This window comes from Myxine glutinosa, chromosome 5, assembly GCF_964187855.1.
Source record: "Myxine glutinosa chromosome 5, kmMyxGlut1.1, whole genome shotgun sequence".
NCBI classification, from domain to species: domain Eukaryota; kingdom Metazoa; phylum Chordata; class Myxini; order Myxiniformes; family Myxinidae; genus Myxine; species Myxine glutinosa.
Window position 1 is genome coordinate 196,979,369 of NC_136265.1, and position 19,668 is coordinate 196,999,036.

Here is a 19,668-nt window from a genome sequence, read left to right on the forward strand (position 1 = left end):
TTTGTCACAAACAAATGCACAAAACAATCGCCAAAGAATACCTATGTAGAACGAAGGTGATCCTGAAAACATACCTCTCCCCAAGAAACAAAATCAAAGCCATAAACCAGCTCACAGTACCAGTGTTCCAATGTTGCTGTGGAATAATAAACTGGGCCCAATCAGAAAACAACAAGTTAGACATCAAAACAAGAAAACTTACCATTCACAAAATGTTTTACAAAAACCAGTGCATCCTGAGAATGTACCTGTCGAGACGAGAGGGAAGGAGCGGCCTGATGGAATTCAACCAGGTGCACAGAGTGACGAGTGTAGGACTAGCTGAGTATGTGAAATGCTCAACAGACCATCAGATGCAATTTGTTGACAAACATGAACACAACAAACCTGAAAAAGTATCCCTAACTCACATTGCAAATAATTTCCAAAAACAGGTGCGAATAGAAGATGCTGCACAGGAAAATGAAACAGCAACAAATACAGCCCCAACAATTGCAAAAAATACAGAATAAATATATAAAAAGAAATATCAAGAAATATACACCAACAACTGGGAGAATGATAAAAGAGCAGGAAAATACAAAAAACAATTGGACAGAGTGGGGATAGACAAAGAAGGCTCATTGGAATGGCTAAGAAGAGGTCTGCTCAACTGGGGTGGAGAACATCAACAAACAAACAACAGGCATTTTAAGGTCATTTTCCCTGCTAGAGCGTGGGTTAGCCTTGCGGTCCCCATGACAATCTTTTCCATTTTACCATATTTTCTACATCTACCCTTGTTAACTCCCTTGCCCACATTTCTTCTTCCACCACGTTTAGCCAAGTCTTTCTCGGACTTCCCCGTCCTCTACTTCCTTCGACATTTATTTCCATCACTCTTCTCAACAAGTCAATTTCATCCTTCCTCAGCACATGACCAAACCATCTCCACCTGTTTCTCTTCACAGCATCCATCACAGGTTCTATTCCCATCATCTTTCGCAATTCATCATTTGTCTTCCTATCTCTCAACGATACTCCGCACATCCACTGAACCATTCACATTTCCACCCTTTCCAGCCTTCGTTGCTGCTCTACGTTCATTACCCATGTCTCGCTCCCATAAATCACAACACTTCTCACACATGCAGCATACACCTTTCCCTTCAGCTTCAACGACACTCCCCTCCTCATCAGCACTCCACTCAGTTCCCAAAACTTCTTCCATGCACATCTCACTTCAGCAACTGTTGCCGAGTCTGATCCACCTTCTCCATTCAGCATGGAATGGAGAACAAATCATAATGAATGCCCAAGATCAAGGACACTACACCAATGGATTTAAAAGGAAGGCGGGTCTGAGCCAGATGAACAAGTGTAGATTCTACAAGACAGAAACGGAAAGTACTAGTCACCTGCTCTCGGGATGCAAAAAACTATCAGAACAACTTTACACACAACGGCACAACAAAGTATGCAAAGTGATTCATTGGCATAATTGTAAAAATTTAAACATCCCAGTACCATAAAACCCATGGAAACACAAACCAAGGGCAATCAATGAAAATGAGGACGTCATGCTCACGTACGACCTGATGATTCCATAGAGCGTGAACATAGAAAACAAAGCATTGCGTCCCGACATTGTACTGAGGAACAAAAAGGAAAAGACAGTATTGCTGATTGAGATATCAGTACCAAGCGATTTTGGCCTAAACAACGCAGAAATCAAGAAAATGACCAAATACTTGGACCTCTAAAATGAGGTCTACCAATAATAATAATAATAATAAAGGAGTCTTATATAGCCCCATCAAGCAGAGTAAACTATCCTCATGGCGCTTTACATTATCATGCGAACGCACACACACACACACACACACAAACATACACACACACACAGACACACCTTCACTCTTGCCCTATTCCTTTCCCTCCCAATTCAAAACCCACAGATGTGTACTCCCCCTCCTCCTCCCCTCCCTCCCCCGCGCATGTACACAGACATACTCTCGATCTCTCTCCCACCTCAAACCAAAGGGAAAACAGGTGGATGGAGGTTATGTTTTCACCCCTGTCTACTTGTCTGCCTGTTTTTTTGTCTGTGAACAGGATATCTCAAAAGGACGGATTCAGACAAAATTTGGTGGAAAGATTATGCACGTGACAAGGACGAAATGATTAGATTATGGTGAAGATCTGGATCCATTTACTATAATTTTAAAAGTGATTCTTCGCCATCGAGAGATGAAGCTAAAAACGATATATACCATGATATCTCAAAAAGTTATGGACGCAAAGGGGTTCCAAGAAAACTTCAACAGCCGGATAAAAAAAACAAACGGTACTCGGTAGAGAGCAAAACTCCACCAGGCTGGACAGTTTTTTTGTGTGTTTTTTTGTTGTTGTTTTTTTTGTATACAAGATCGAGGCTCGTGAAAGAGCTAACACTAATCACACAAAAAGTCAAACCGACACAAAAAACATATAATAAGAGCAGCGGTAGACAAGATGGTGAGAGAGGGGGAAGGACACAAACACAACATTTGAGAGCAGGGACATCGAGAGATCTGTGGGAGGGAGAAGGCCTGGGGGGAGGTGGGAGAGGTATAAAACATATGGACACTGTAAGGACTTCCACGAGAGAAGTTCGAATTTCAAAAAAGTGGATCTGGGGTGAATTCGCGGGGGTAGAAAAGATCAAGGAGCCTAGATTTTGGCAGTTTAACCATAAGAGGGTTGCTGGCAGATCTTGTGCGACCTGTAGGACTATTTGGGGGACAGAGCCCAGAGAGAGCTGGGGGGACAAGGCCGGCGAGGAGTCGGTTGAAGACAGAAAGACCACCAACCTGCCTGTGGTGAGTGGGTGAAAGGCCCTCGGAGTTAGCTTCATCGCGGGAGATCCCAATGATTCTGAAAGCTTTGGTTTCAACAGCGGGAAGCCGAGCGAGGTGTGAGGCAGGAGCGCCAGCCCATAGGGGAGAACAGTATTCCATTGAGCTGCGGATGAACGTTTACATTTCGACCAGAACGTTTACATTTTCTATCCCACTGATAGGCCGGATCTGGATCCTGACCTGAACCAAAATCTAATCGGCTTGTTCTTGTCACCTACCCAACTCTTCCACCAAGTTTTGTTATAATTTGTCCACAACTTTTTGAAATATCGTGCTTGATATCGTTTTTTGTACCATCTCTCAACGGTGAATACTCACATAAAAAAATAAAAGCTTCTCATATTCCTGACCAAGGTCTTTCTTGCCTGGTTACTCAGTTTGGTCGGATTGCCATCTCTAGGAAGAGTCTGGGTAGTTCCATATTCTTTCCATTTCCTAATGATGGAGCTCACTGTGCTCTTGTTTACTTTAAACACTAGAAATTGTTTTATACCCTTCCCCAGATCGATACCTCCTCACAATTCTATCTCAGAGTTCTCCAGACAGTTCCTTGGACTTCATGGTAGAGTTTCTGCACTGAAATTCACTGTCAACTGTGGCACCTTGTATAGAAAGGTGTGTTTCTTTCTAAATCATGTAATCAATTCTAAATCAATCAATCGAATTGGCCACAGGTGGACTCCAGTGAAGTTGTAGAGACATCTCAACGATGGTCGAAGGAAATCGGATGCACCTGAGCTCAATTTGGAGTGTCATAGCAAAGGGGTTGAATATGTATTGAATCAAGACATTACAGCTTTTCATTTTTAATTAATTTGTAGAAATTTCGGAAAAAAAAATTCCACTTTGACCTTATGAGGTATTATGTGTTTATGAGCGACAGAAAAAATCTCAATTTAATCCATTTTAAATTCAGGATGGAACGTCACTAAATGTGAAAAAAGTCAAGGGGTGTGAATACTTTCTGAAGGCACTGTAACAAGATATGTCAAAAAGTTATGGACTGATTCGGACGAAATTGGGGAACAAGATGGGTGTTTGACAAGGACGATTCGATTCGATTTTGGTGAAAATAGAGATCTGGAAACGAGAATTTTTTTATTATTTAAAATAATTTTTCACCGTTGAGAGATGGGGCCCAAAAACGATTTATAGAATATTTCAAAAAGTTGTGGATGAGTTATTACAATACTTGATGGATGAGTTGAGTAGGTGACAAGAACAAGCCGATTAGATTTTGGTTCAGGTCTGGATCCAGATCAGGCCAATCAGGGGATAGAAAACGTAAACTGTTCAGCCTGGAGTAGGACCCCAACCCGGATCTCAGTCAACGGAGCATCTTCTCTTCTGTACCTCACTTCCTGTGTACCTCACTTCCTGTGTCCTCACTTCCTGTTTTCTGGGATCGTTACTGTATAAAAGCGGGTCAGCTGACGGCATGCGGGCTGCCTACAATCCACTCCATGCTACGTTCCCTCTTAAGGACTTCAAGCCCTGCTTAGGCCTCTTCTTGGGCACCTGGCCACCATTGTGTTGATTACAGTCTACTTAAAGGCCTACTTGTCTTTTTTGCCCTGCTCTGCCACAACAATTTAATCAACACAACTATGGACCGGCTGCTTCGACCAGAACGCCTTGACGCGGATCCAAACTCAAGTTCGGCTACTGATGAATGGACACACTGGTTTCGGACCTTCCAAAACTTCGTTGTTGTACTTCCTCCTGAAGGACTCGACAAACTTCTTCTCCTGACAAACTTTGTCACGCCAAGGATCTACAAAATCATCACGGACTGTGTCACCTATGAGGACGCCGTTGAAACGCTGAAGGCCGTGTATATAAAGCCGAAGAATGAGATTTTCGCACGCCATCTTCTTGTTACGCATCGCCAACAAGTCGGTGAATCCCTGGATGAATACCTACAGGCTTTAAAGACACTGGGTAAAGACTGTAACTGCCAAGCCGTGACTGCAGCTCAACATCTAGAAGGACTTATTAGAGATTCATTAATCAGTGGACTACAATCGCCGTTGATCCGCCAACGCCTCCTAGAAAATAGGACCTTAGACCTAGCGACCATGTTCGACCAAGCACGTGCCCTAGATTCGGCGCAAAAGAGCTCCGAGCAATATGGGGCGTCATTGGGGTCATTGTATAGTTCCGCCGCTGCTGAACTGAAACAAGCTGTTCTGAATCCGTTCCACCCAACTATCGAGTCAACCGACTCTCCAACAGTATAATCTGCTACTGGCAGCAAATGCTTCTTTTGTGGTTACTTGAAACACCCCCGTACAAGGTGCCCCGCAAGCGAGGCTACATGCAACAAATGCGGGAAGAAGGGGCACTTTGCTAAAGTCTGCCGTTCGTCACCAGCCGCCGCTACCTCAGCGCAAGCGAATCGCCCGACACTTGCCTCTGTGACATCTGCAGCCATCTCTGTGGCACTATCAAAAGCAACCTGTAAGGTTGCCATTAATGGAATTGAAGCCAATGGCCTCATCAACAGTGGAAGCACGGAAAGCTTTATTCACCCACATCCCGTCAGGCGACATTCGCTAAAGTTTTACCAGTCGGGTGAAGTTGTCTCTATGGCCTCAGCATCGCTTTCAATGAAGACACTTGGATTCTGCGTGGTCAATTTAACCCTGAAAGGACGAAGCTACCAAGACGTCTGACTGTCCATACTCCCCAAGCTATGCGCAGACGTTATCCTCGGGCAAGACTTCCAGAAACAGCATGACAGCGTCACACTGAAATTCGGTGGTAACCTGCCGCCTTTAGATCTCTGCGGACTGACCACACTACGCGTTGACCCCCCGGAACTGTTTGCCAATCTGACGGCGGAATGTCGCCCAATTGCCACCAGGTCGCGTCGGTACAGCTTCGACGACCGTAAATTCATCGAGAAAGAAACTCAGCGGCTACTACACGAAGGAGTCATCGAACCGAGTAAGTCCCCGTGGTGCGCCTAGGTCGTGGTAACTAAAGACAAAAACCACAAGAAACGGCTCGCAATTGACTATTCTGAGACGATCAACCGATTTACGCTACTTGATGGGTACCCGCTACTGTGTATCGATGACAGTGAATAAGATCGCCACAGTATCGCGTCTTCAGCACCATCGACCTGCGTAGTGCTTACCATCAGGTACCCAGAAAGAACCACGATAAGCCCAATACGGCCTTCAAATCGAGCGGAAGTCTTTACCAGTTCACGCGAGTCCCATTTGTTGTCACGGACGGTATCGATTTCTTCCAACGCACCATGGACTCCTTTCTCAAGAAAGAGAAACTCGCTGGAACGTTCGCTTACCTAGACAATCTGACTATCTGTGGCATGACACAAACCGAGCACGACGTCAACCTGAAGCAGTTCCTCAAAGCAGCCAAAAGGAAGAAAGTCGCCCATAATGAGGACAAGTCAGGAGACGACGATGGTTCACGAGCGAGCGGTATTCAATGACAAAGGTCAAAACCGACATTGAAAATATATAAATAGGAATGTATTATCTGTTATGAGACAAGTTAGCTCCACAATACCGAAAATTCGGTTCGATTCCGACAACTTTGAAAATTTGACCTTTGTGACCTTGGAATGACAAAACGAAGGTTACTGACCATGAAATGAGATAGAAAATAATGTATAATCAGTTATGAGGTTAGTTAGCAACACAATACCGAAAATTCGGTTCGATTCTGGCAACTTTGAAAATTTGAACTTTGTGACCTTCAAAGGTCAAAGGTCGAAGATTCTGAAATTTGTTGGAAAAGTTGTATTGCATGATGTATGTGATAATATAAAAACATGTACGACATTTCACCCTATCAGGAAGCGAACAATGTAATAAAACTTGTAAAACTAAAACAAACAATGTAAATTCTTCATCAATGATCTCTCCGACTCTCTGAAAAATCTTCTCTATCTCTTTGCTGATGACTCCACTTTCTGCCGCTCCATTCCTCATCCCTCAGATCGGCAGTCTGCAGCCTCCTCACTCTCTGCAGACCTGGACAAAATCACAGACTGGTCAAACAAGTGGAACATGTCTTTCAATCCTGACAAATCTCACACTCTTAGAATGTCTCTCCGAAAGGACCGACTGGAAAACCCTCCCATCTACTTTATCAACAATCCTCTCCAAGAAGTTCTGTCGTTCAAGCTTTTGGGTCTCACTATTTGCCATGATCTCTCTTGGGAAAACCACATTTCCAAGCTGGCCTCCAAAGCCAGTCGTCGGACTGGGCATTCTCCGTCGTGCTAAGTCCTTCCTTGGCACACTTGAGCTCCTCACCACATACAAGGCTTTCATCCGCAGCTCAATGGAATACTGTTCCCCCTCTGGGCTGGTGCTCCTGCCTCACACCTAGCTCGGCTTCATGCTGTTGAAACCAAAGCTTTCAGAATCATTGGAATCTCCTGCGATGAAGTTAACTCCGAGGGCCTTTCACTCACTCACCGCAGGCAGGTTGGTGGTCTTTCTGTCTTCTACCGACTCCTCTCCGGCCTTGCTCCCCCAGCTCTCTCTGTGCTCTGTCCCCCCAATATTCCTTCAGGTCGCACAAGATCTGCCTGCAACCCTCTTATGGTTAAACTGCCAAAATCAAGGCTCTCTGCTCACCTTCACTCTTTCATTCCCCTTTTCTCCCGCCTCTGGAACAAATTCCCCCACTCCCTTCAATCTCACTCCTCCCTCCAGGTCTTTAAAACAGCTGTTCACCACCATCTCTTATCTTCCCCCATCCAAAACCTTGATCTTTTCTACCCCCGCGAATTCACCCCAGATACACTTTTTTTTGAAATTCCAACTTCTTTCCTGGAAGTCCTTGCAGTGTTCATATGTTTTATACCTCTCCCACCTCCCCCCAAGCCCTCCCCCTCCCACATTTCTCCCGATGTCCCTGCTCTCAAATGTTGTGTTTGTGTCCTTCCCCCTCTCTCCCCATCTTGTCTGCCGCTCCCCTTATTTTTTGTGTTTTGTGTGTCGGTTTGACTTTTTGTGTGATTAATGTTAGCTCTTTCACCAGCCTCGATGTTGTACACAAAAAAAAAAAAAAAACATCAAAAATCGACTTTCTAAATTTTGTGACTGTGACCTTGACCTTGGAGCGAAAATGAAAAATCGAGCTCCGTGGGGCTAGACACATGACATTGGCCGAACCAAATACCGAAACACCTGTCAGATTCCACCAAACCCCTTGGAGAAGATGTGGCTTGAAATCGATTACCCCCTAAAAAGATCTTTTTTGGGCGTGGCTCCGCCCACAATGGGCGCAATACGCCCACTCTAGGCAGGACACAACTCGATCATGATATCAACCTCCCACCCAAGTTTCATCAAGATCGGATGATATCATCGGGTAGTTATGCTGCGGACAGACACACAGACACACACCCATGACGAATATAGTGGTCTCTCTGTTTGATAACTCGTGAACCAATAAGTGTGTGTTTTCGACCAGTAAACTCAGTGTACTGGGCTATGTAGTAGAGGATGGTCAAATGCATCCAGACGCTGAGCGTCTTCAGCCCCTGCGAGAGCTACCCGTGCGCATAACATGGAGTCCCTCCGCCGGATCCTCGGACTTTTTGCCTACTACTCTCAGTGGATTCACAACTATTCAAGCAAAATTTGCCCCCTCAGTGCCACAAAAGCTTTCCCCATCTCGAAGGAGGCTGAAACCGCATTCCACCAACTAAAACGGGACATTGAAGAGTCAGTGGTCAACGCAATCTACGAGTCAATACCCTTCGAATTGAGACCGACACATCCGAGTTTGCTATTGCCGCAACGCTTAACCAGGCGGGGCGTCCAGTAGCCTTCTTCTCCCGCACAATCCAAGGATCCGAAAAACCTCATGCATCGGTCGAAAAGGAAGCTAAGGCTATCATCGAAACTGTCCACCAATGGAGACACTACCTGACGGGAAGGCACTTTACACTGAAGACTGACCAACGCTCTGTCAGCTACATGTTTGACAGATGACAGAAAGGCAAAATAAAGAACGACAAGATCATGCATAGGCGCATGGAGTTATCTTGCTTCGATTATGAGATTATCTACTGTCCGGGGAAAGAAAACATACCTCCTGACGCATTCTCAAGGTCATGCTCATCGACATGCCTGGACCATCGTTCACAATACGACCTCCACCAGTCCCTATGTCACCCAGGAATCACACGCATGTACCACTTCATGAAATCTTGAAACCTACCTTATTCGGTGGAAGACGTTCGACGGATGACCGGCTTGTGCAGAACCTGTGCAGAGTGCAAACCCCGGTTCTATCGGCCAGAAAGGGCCCACCTCATAAGAGCCACCCAGCCATTCGAACGCCTTAACATAGATTTTAACGGACCTTTTCCAAGCACTGACAAAAACCATTACTTCCTCACTATCATCGATGAGTACTCGAGATTCCCCTTTGTGTTCCCATGTGCGAACATGACAAGTTATACGGTGAACGACTGCATTTGCCAACTTTTCGCCCTCTTTGGAATGCCCGCCTACATCCATTCGGACCGAGGACCGTCGTTCATGAGCCAAGAGCTTGGTGAATTCCTAACAACTAAAGGCATCTCTAGCAGCAGAACCACTAGCTACAACCCGCAGGGTAACGGACAAGCTGAACATTACAACGGAACAGTCTGGGAGGCTATCACCATGGCCCTGAGGTCACGCCAACTGCCTAACCAGTGTTGGCAAACTTTCTTGCCTGATGCCTTACACTCGATCCGTTCTCTCTTGTCAACAGCTACGAATGCTACCCCACACGAAAGACTGCTAAGTTTTACTCGCTGCTCCGCGACCGGTAGCTCGGTACCGACTTGGCTATCCATGCCTGGACCTGTCCTACTCAAAAGCACGTGTGCCAGAGTAAGACGGAACCACTGGTCGACCAAGTGGAACTCCTGAAGGCGAATCCGCAGTACGCACAGGTCCGCTATCCAGGCGGCAAGGAAAGCACTGTATCCATCCGACATTTGGCCCCGACTGGAGATACAAAGGGATGGGAGCAACAGAACGAGGCACCGTGCGACTTGGAGAATGGGGTTGGCAGAGATTCGACTGCATCGGACGATCCTAGCTGCACGCCCACCGAAGTCTCTGGAGATGCTACTGAACAATAGCCGCTACGACGATCACAACCTGCCCGGCGGGCCCCCGACCGTCTGGGCCACTGAGTAGTGTTTTTCTAAGCAAGGGGAGAATGACATAAACCCAGTTTTCTTGATGTCTCACTTCCGGTGTACCTCACTTCCTGTGTCCCTCACTTCCTGTGTTCTGGGATCGTTACTGTATAAAAGCGGGTCAGCCGACGGCATGCGGGCTGCCTACGATCCGCTCCATGCTAGGTTCCCTCTTAAGGACTTCAAGCCCTGCTTAGGCCTCTTCTTGTGCACCTGGCCACCATTGTGTTGATTAAAGCCTACCTAAAGGCCTACTTGTCTTTTCTGCTCTGCTCTGCTACAACAGGGCTGTTGAAGATTTCTTGGAAAAAAAAAAATCGCCCCCATGAAATTGTTTGCGGAGATGACTTTTAGGTTGAGGGGAAAACTTTTTATTGCTAACATTTGTTTTGTTTTGTACACTGTTTAGCACACAATGTCCCACTGAAGGACTTCTGCACAGATGTAATCACACTGTATGATGATGGTTGAGTAAATGTTGAGTAAAACATGAATGTTTCAAATTAACCACTAGTTTGGCAGTTCAGGGTGCCTCAAATATTATTTCGGTTTACAGACGAGGTCCAATGTCACAAAAATAAAAGAGAAAGCATCTCAAACGGCAAACGAATCAGAAAAAAAATAAATTGAGACTCATTGCGACCGACACAATCTGTCAATTCCCCAACCCGGATCTCAGTCAACGGAGCATCTTCTCTTCTAGACTTGGTTATGACGAAACTTCCCTGCAAATGTCTGCTGCTCTTCTTCTGCTTCAATCGGCTCATCTGATCATTTGCTTGTTAAAGTGGACATTTCTCTGGCCATTGTCAGAGACCCTCCTCAGCGTCGATGAGTCTGGCATTTCACTCAGGCCGACTGGCACGGTCTTCAAGCAGCCATAAATCATCTGGACTGGTCTCCCATCTCTACTGCCTCTGACATTAACTCTCCCTGGTAATTCTTCCAAATTAAACTGCTCTCTCTCATGCAAAGATTCAATCCATCTCGTCTTCAGTTGTCATACCCTTCCTCCCGTCCATGGTACACTGAATCTTGTGGTGAGGCAGTTGCCCTGAAACAACTTGCTTTCACCTCATGGAAGGCAAATCGAACTGAAGGCAATCTCCGTTCCTTTCACAAAGCTCGGAACATGTGTGTGTCTACCTTCAGGAGAGCCAGGAAGCACTATCTCTCTACTCTCAAGACTGAACTCTCAAACCTGTCTCCTTCCTCCAAATCCTGGTGGCATCTGGTCAAATCTGTTTCTGGTGTTTGTTCCTCCTCCATCCGCCCCCCCCCCCCCTCTTACTCTCAAACCAACTCGAGGCCATTTTGATCATCACGCAAATGTTACTAAAAACAGCAGTTGAAAATACATGTTCGATTTTATGAAGTACTAGCAAAGGTACCCGGCGTTGCCAGGTAACAAAGTCGCTTTTAGGGGAATATGACTAGGGGAGTGGGGGAGGGGAGATTTGGGAAGAGGCGGGTGAGGAGGAGGAGGGGTGGGGAGAGACAGAGGGGTGGAGGGGAGAGAGAGAGAGGGGTGGAGAGACAGAGAAGAGTGGGGGAGAGACAGAGATGGGTGGGGGAGAGACAGAGATGGGTGGGGGCAAGACAGAGAGGATTGGGGAGAGAGAGAAAGGGGGAAAGACAGAGAGGAGTGGGGGAGAAACAATCTTGACAAATCTCACACTTACTATGGCTCTCCGAAAAGGCCGACTGGACAACCCTCCCATCTACTTCCTTAAAACAATCCTCTCCAATAAGTTCTGTCACTCAAGCTTTTGGGTCTCACTATCTGCCATGATCTTTCCTGGGAAAACCACATTTCCAAGCTGGCCTCCAAAGCCAGTCGCCGACTGGGCATCCTCCGTCGTGCGAAGTCCTTCCTTGGCACACCTGAGCTCCTCACCACATACAAGGCTTTCATCCACAGCTCAATGAAATACTGCTTTTCCCTCTGGTCTGGTGCTCGTGCCTCACACCTAGCTCGGCTTCACGCTGTTGAAACCAAAGCTTTCAGAATCATTTGAATCTCCCACGATGAAGCCGATTGTGAAGGCCTTTCACGCACTTACCACAGGCAGATAGGTGGTCTTTCTGTCTTCCACCGACTCCTATACAGCCTAGCTCCCCCAGCTCTATCTGTGCTCTGTCCCCCAAATATTCTTACAGGTCGCACAAGATTTGCCAGCAACCCTCTACTGGTCAAATTGCCAAATCAAAATCAAGACTCTCTGCTCACCTTCACTCCCTCATTTTCTCTTTTCTCCCGCCTCTGGAACAAACTCCCTCACTCTCTTCAATCCCACTCCTCCCTCCAGGTCTTTAAAACAGCTGTTCACCACCATTTCTTAATTTCCCCCATCCAAAACCTTGATCTTTTCTACCCTCGTTAATTCACCCCAGATCCACTTTTTTGAAATACCAACTTCTTTCCTGGAAGTTCTAGCAGTGTCCTGTCCATGTGTTTTAACCTATCCCGCCCCCCCCCCCTTCCCATGTGTCCTCCCCCCAAGCCCTCTGCCTCCCACAGATCTTCCAATGTCCATGTTCTCCACTGTTGTACTTGTGTGCTTCCCTCTCTCTCCCAATTTTGTCTCCCGCTCCCTTTATTATACGTTTTATGTGTCCGTTTTAAAAAAAAATTATTCATGTTAGCTCTTACACGAGCCTCGATCTTGTATACAAAAAAAAAAAAAAACAGAGAGAGTGGGGAGTGGGAGTGGGTGGGAACAGACAGACAGAGAGTGAGTGAGAGAGAGAGAGAGAGAGAGAGAGAGGGAGAGGTGGGGGAGAGAGAAATACCGGGGTGTGGGGAAGAGACAGAAAATGGTGGAATGATATGTTATGCTTAATGATCTCTCTCACACTCACACACACACACACACACACACACACACACACACACACAAAATCTCTCCCGTATCAGCGCTTGAGAGAGGAGCGTTGCCACCGGGGGCGCTGTGGCCTGTTCGAAGTTCCTTTATGTTAATTTAATATAAACCTACAAACGCACGCATAGCACTAAAACGACAATCCAAAAGGTTTACCTTCAAACAGAGGTCTTTGAAAGAGGAATTAAAGTGGGAAATTGTCATAATTTTATTTAAATATATATCAAGTCACAGAGAAAACAAAATGTCAGTTGATGCTTTTCACAACTCAAACCAGCATGGCGGAATTCCAACACGAGGTCTATTAAGGTTTTTTATTCATGTAGTGTATATATGTATGTGGAAGTGACAGGTCATATAATAGAAAGCAGGTTGCACAAAAAGGGAGAAAATAAAATAGCACAGCAAAGGCACAACATCCTACACTGCAGGCCCGAATGCACGCATTCAGGTGAGTGGGGGTGGGGAGCAGGGGGCTGCGTTCGTTAGTTAGTTCGTCAATATATGTAGTTTTTACTTTTTAAAGAAAGGAAATAAATAAAATATATTAAACCTGAGGAGGGAGCAGGGGTGTTCCATCGAGTGGGGTGTTCCATTGCCAAGCTGCTTGTATAGCACTCACCAAGCAGATGAAACACTCAAACAAAACTTTTGAGATGCCCTGAGTGTCCCATAATATCCAAATTAGACAAACGAACATTTCTTTAAGTCAGCACTGCTGCTGAGGGCAATTCTGAAGTTAAAAATTTGAAATTTGGTTCAGGCGAAGTGATTAATCGAGCTTTGCGGAAATTAAATAAAGGCATGAACACTGGTGTTTATAAGCATTGCAATGTACACACGAATACAGCCCCCATCCCCACCCCCAAATGTACACAGGAATACAGCGATTCGTAGGTATGAATATCAGCTATATTAGCATTAGTAGATATGAAGCTTTATTGTACAAAAACCGACCTGTTCTGTTCTGAGGCAACAAATACTCGAGTTGAGCGGATAAAGTAGCAGAATTAAGACCCCAAGCTGAGCATCCTGAACACAGGCTGACTAAAGGTTAGCCTGTTTCTTGTTTTAGTGTAAATTTTAGCATAAATCATCTTCAGAACACCTCCAAATACCCAGTTTTCATTCATGCACCCCCTTGGAGTTTGAGAAGTACGCATGCAAAGTTTGGGGGTGCTAGGTTTCATGGTGTTGGAGTTATGGAGGAGACGAACTGACTGACACACTCTTAGGAAGTGTTGTGAAGTTGGTGTTGTGAGGTGAAGTGTTGGTGTGTTCACATTTTATAACATGATGGAGTGACCTCCACGTAATCAAAATCTGGATCCATTCCAAACCAGCCAATAATCAGAGCCTAGAGCCAAGAGTATCTCCCTATATACTCTAGGCCCTGTATACTAGAGTATCTCCCTATACACTACCGGTCAAAAGTTTTAGTAGAACACCTCAATTTTTCCAGTTTTTATTGAAATTTACGCAGTTTAATGTCTCAATGTACTCTGAAATTAAGCATAGAACAAATAAACAATTGGAGATAAAAAAGAAATCATAGAATCATTTTGTTTAACAAAATTTAATTTAAATTTTGACTCAGCAAAGTCGCCACCTTTTGCAGATATAACCACCGAACACACTCGTGGCATTCTTTCTGCAATGGAAATCAAATATTGATTGGGAAGTTCTTCCCAACACTGTTGCAGAAGTTCCCACAAATGTGTTGCACTTGTAGGTTGCTTTGCTTTCACCCTTCTGTCCAGTTCACCCCAAACCAGCTCGATGGGATTTAAGTCTGGAGACTGTGCTGGCCATTCCACGATTTGAAGCCGACCGTCTTGTTCTTTTCCTCGAAGGTAGTTTTGACATAGCCTGGAGGTGTGTTTAGGGTCATTATCTTGCTGTAGGATGAACCCCTGACCAACTAGGTGTATACCAGAGGGTATTGCATGGCGCTGCAAAATGCTGTGGTAGCTCTTTTGGTTCAGGGTGCCAGTCACTCTGTGCAAGTCACGGACTCTGGATCCAGCAAAAGAGCCCCAGACCATCACGCTTCCTCCTCCATGTTTGACAGTTGGTGTCACACACTGAGGAACCGTCCTTTTGCCTACTCGACGGCGTACAAAAACCCTGTATGATGAACCAAATATTTCAAATTTTGATTCATCGGTCCATAAGACCTTCTTCCAGTCTTCAGTAGTCCACTGGCGGTGCTTCATGGCCCAGGCAAGCCTCTTTTTCTTATTTTGCCATCTTAGCAATGGCTTTCTTACTGCCACTCGACCTGTGAAACCTGCAGCTCGAAGTCTTCTCTTCACAGTTGAAACTGAGACTTGCTTACTTCGATCAGTGTTAAGCTGTGCTTGAAGCTGTTGTCCTGTGAGCCGCCTATCACGCAAGCTGTTGACTCTCAGAAACTTGTCTTCTGATTCTATTGTGGCTTTGGTTCTGCAAGACCTCTTCCTGTCAGAGTTTCCTCCAGTTTCCAATATACTACTTCCTGCAGTGCAATTTTGTCCAAATAATGCTTCGGAGGGTGTAATGACAGTCTGTTCCAATACTGATTTTATACAGACAGGGGGTTTGTAATCAAGTAATCAGCAGAGGTTGGGACACCTGTAGGAATTGTTTGCATCAACTTTCAAGGCTTGATTTACTTACATTTACTTAAAAGTTGTTAACCCATTACTTGTTCCCTGAAGAAGGCCTTTTTTTACAATATAACTGTGCAATTTACATTGTTTTCCCGTTTTTGCTTCCCTAAACTTGTTTTTTTTAACCTCGAGCAGTTTACTGCTTACCTTTCTTTGTACCATTTCAGGTTATTCACTGGACATTAAACTGCGTAAATTTCAATAAAAACTGGAAAAATTGAGGTGTTCTAAAACTTTTGACTGGCAGTGTATACTCACACTACCTCCCTATAATCATAACCTGGACCCTTACTCTACCTCCCTATAATCATAACCTGGACCCTTACTCTACCTCCCTATAATCATAAGCTGGACCCTTACTCTACCTCCCTATAATCATAACCTGGACCCTTACTCTACCTCCCTATAATCATAAGCTGGACCCTTACTCTACCTCCCTATAATCATAACCTGGACCATAACTCTACCTCCCAATTAATCATAACCTGGACCATAACTGTACCTCCCTATAATCATAACCTGGATCCTAACTCTACCTCCCTATAATCATAACCTGGACCATAACTGTACCTCCCTATAATCATAACCTGGACCATAACTGTACCTCCCTATAATCATAACCTGGATCCTAACTCTACCTCCCTATAATCATAACCTGGACCATAACGCTACCTCCCTATAATCATAACCTGGACCATAACTGTACCTCCCTATAATCATAACCTGGACCCTTACTCTACCTCCCTATAATCATAACCTGGATCCTAAATCTACCTCCCTATAATCATAACCTGGACCATAACTCTACCTCCCTATAATCATAACCTGGACCATAACTCTACCTCCCTATAATCATAACCTGGATCATAACTCTACCTCCCTATAATCATAACCTGGACCCTCATATGACACGATATCTGAAAAAGTTATGGATGGATTCCGACGAAACCTGGTTGGATGTGTGACAATAACAAGCCGATTAGATTTTCAGAATGCTCACAGTAAACGTTACTTGATTAAACTGGATGGATCCTTAAAACCTGTTTCCTAATTTGCAAAATTTGCTTCAATGGCAATTTTTTAATTTGCATAGTCACTGTCCACATACCTCTCTTATCTGCTGAAATATTTTGTCAATGATGCATTCAAGATCCTGCAAACTTTCTTCAATGAATAATGCCTGACATTCTAGCATATCCGCTGCTTCTGATGAATTCCCATTGTTTATATCCAATAATGTTTTAACGAGGGTTGCATGATCCATAACTACAAATACAGCACTAAATACTTCACCTGTTGTAGGCAAAAACAACCTTGTTGTAGCATACTTAAATTCCCATACAGTTACGGATTCGTCACTTCCGTTGTTGGGGTTTTCCTCCACTTGACATATTTCTGATATTATGTACTATTATTATCTTCAAAATGTTTAGTATTCACGAACAGTTATCAACAGTTAAAAAGGTTAACTTTAAATGATACAGGAAACTGAACCGGAGGACAACGAGGGGAAGAAGAAGAGGCGTGGCGAGCAAAGTCGGACAAGACGCGTGACGTCGAGCTCTGTAGCGAGCGTTGGCTAACGGAGGTCGCGAGGGAATTTTGAGTTCCTTGAAAGGACATCCTGCGATAGGTACTATCGCTGGGATTGAGAAATCTGCGTAGTCAGGTTTAGGCTGAGATTCCGCCGAATCCTTGCCTGGTCGCATCGACTCAAGTAAGAGCCGTCGGCCATTTTGAACCTCGTGCTTCGTTCCCCGACAAAGGTTTTGCTACAAGTCAGCTCTTCTCAACATCCTATCGTTTGTCGGGGATGTGTGTGCGCGACCGCTTCGTCTCCAATTACGTTGCGGTTTGCTGATTGAGCTGTGAACGTGCTCCTCTGGAGGGTGCCTTTTTACAGTTTCGGCTGTGTGACTGCCATTGCCATCTGTACGAGATTCCGGTCTCGACTGGACAGCGGGATTCGGGTTTCGACTGGACAGCGGGATTCGGGTTTCGACTGGACATCAGTCTGGCGATCACTGGAGCGAATCAACTTCGCCTTGGAGAAGGTTATAGAGACATTGAGGATTGTCCTTTTTCGCTCACTTGGAGCGCAGTGAGTTATCTGACTTTAGTTGATGGTACCATCATAAGATATACATAGAGTGCACTCGGGATTGCTATTGGTTGTACCGTTATTCTTGTGTGTGATTTTTAATACAACATTTGTTCGTTTAAAATCATTGGTGTGGTTCACTGTTGATTTTTCTGCCGTGGCTCCTCTCGGGATTCGGAGGTACACCGTGACCAGGGGGTCGGGGAGGAACACGTTACACCACCTACCTCTCTTATCTGCTGAAACATTTTGTCAATGTTGCGTTCAAGATCCTGCAAACTTTCTTTAATGAATAATGCCTGACATTCTAGCATATCCGCTGCTTCTGATGAATTCCCATTGTTTATATCCAATAATGTTTTAACGAGGGTTGCATGATCCATAACTACAAATAAAGCACTAAATACTTCACCTGTTGTAGGCAAAAACAACCTTGTTGTAGCATCCGAAAATTCCCATACAACAACTTTAACAACTCCAACGACATAAGCTGGTTTTGTTGTCAATGCGACAGCCCTTGCACTTAGATTTGCAACCAATGAAGCTGTTCCATCAGAATCCTTAAGTAATTCGGATATTAAATCGAAAGCAAATCTTGTTACCTTGCAAATCCCCCCTAATGTCATCACATCACAAGGCTCACATTGATCTATAACCTTCAACAAACATTTAACTTCCGTAACTGTTTTCTCAACAGACTTTTCAATATCATTCCATGTTTCTTCTCTCATTTTTTCCCCTGCATATTGCGATGAAATAACTTTCAGGTTTTTTATTATCAGAGTAAACAGAATCTCACTTTTTGTTATTTGTTTTCGTAACGTTGAAACAGTTGACACGTGAGATCCATCAACACCTAGTGAAGAAACCGAGGACTCTCCGGACACACGAGTCGATTCATATTCTTGATGAACCTTTCTTCTCAGGGCTTCCTTTATTTTTTTAACCATTTGCTTCAGTCTTTCTGTTATTCCTCCTGCTCGAAATGCATCTCGTGTTCTGAGGTTGCCATTTGGTGAAGTAGAATTTTCATCCAAATATTTAGTTATTTGATTTACCAGATCTTCCAATGTTTTTGTGACATATTTGTTCATCCTGCTCACAGTCTTTTCCCTCATCTTTTCACCAAGTTCTTGTTTTGTAATGCTTGAATGGACTTGCCTTGTCAAACTTTGATGGAATTCACGAATTTTGTTCAAAAGTTTGTCTTTATATTTTTCATCCCCTTCCATCAGTTTTTTCAATTCTTCCTTTTGGAAACGCTCCTTTCTGGACAAAAATAAACCAGGTCCTGCAATTGCAGAAACGAGTAGTAATGCTACCCCTAATGCTGCACTTTCCAAAGTTTTGAGAGCCAGCACAACCCCGATAATTCCTACAATTATACCAAATGTGGATCTACAGAATTTTGTTAAGCTCACAATGACCTGCCTCTTCCTCACTGTTGGTGCAGTTTGTCGTATTTTTTCAATGACACTATATCTGCTTTCCTTGAATTTGTTCAGACTATTTTTAACTTCCAAACACTTTTCAGAAATACTATTTATGTTATATGTGATGTTCAATGTGTCGTCCTCCATTTTGAAGTGTTGGGGTAAATGGTTATTTCAAACGTTAACAAAAGTGCTGGAATTTTTATGCTCTAATCTGTCCTGTAGGCCTAGCAGTGAAATCAATCTGAGAAACTAAAATCACAAACTCTCTACTGAGTGAAACAAAATCACACACTCGTCAAACACCGGCAGAAGCTGCGGTCGTTTAAACAAGAGGCTTGAGGGTAGTTGCTGGAATGTTTCCGCCACCCTCCAGTGATCTTTGTGGTTTGAAAACCTGCTCAACTGGGCAAGGGAGATTCTGCAGTGCAGGTATTTTGATTGGAAGACAAGGTGAAGGTTGTTTGTGAAGATATTGACACTAGGAAAATACAGGACAAGAAGAGGTTAGTTACCATTGACAGGTCTGTCAT

At 44.5% G+C, this 19,668-nt stretch overlaps 1 protein-coding gene across 7 annotated transcripts in view; it reads right to left on the reverse strand.

The window, feature by feature from the left end:
- LOC137426530 (uncharacterized) overlaps nucleotides 1-19,668 on the reverse strand; it is a 50,825-nt gene that overhangs the window by 19,106 nt on the left and 12,051 nt on the right. For 5 of the 7 annotated variants that reach the window (XR_013623666.1, XR_013623668.1, XR_013623669.1 and 2 more), the window contains one exon: nucleotides 13,135-19,616. The gene's annotated coding sequence lies outside the window, so the exon portion shown is untranslated. Of the gene's footprint in view, nucleotides 19,617-19,668 lie in introns of those variants that run through there. The other 2 variants (XR_013623671.1, XR_013623672.1) reach the window with 1 other exon arrangement.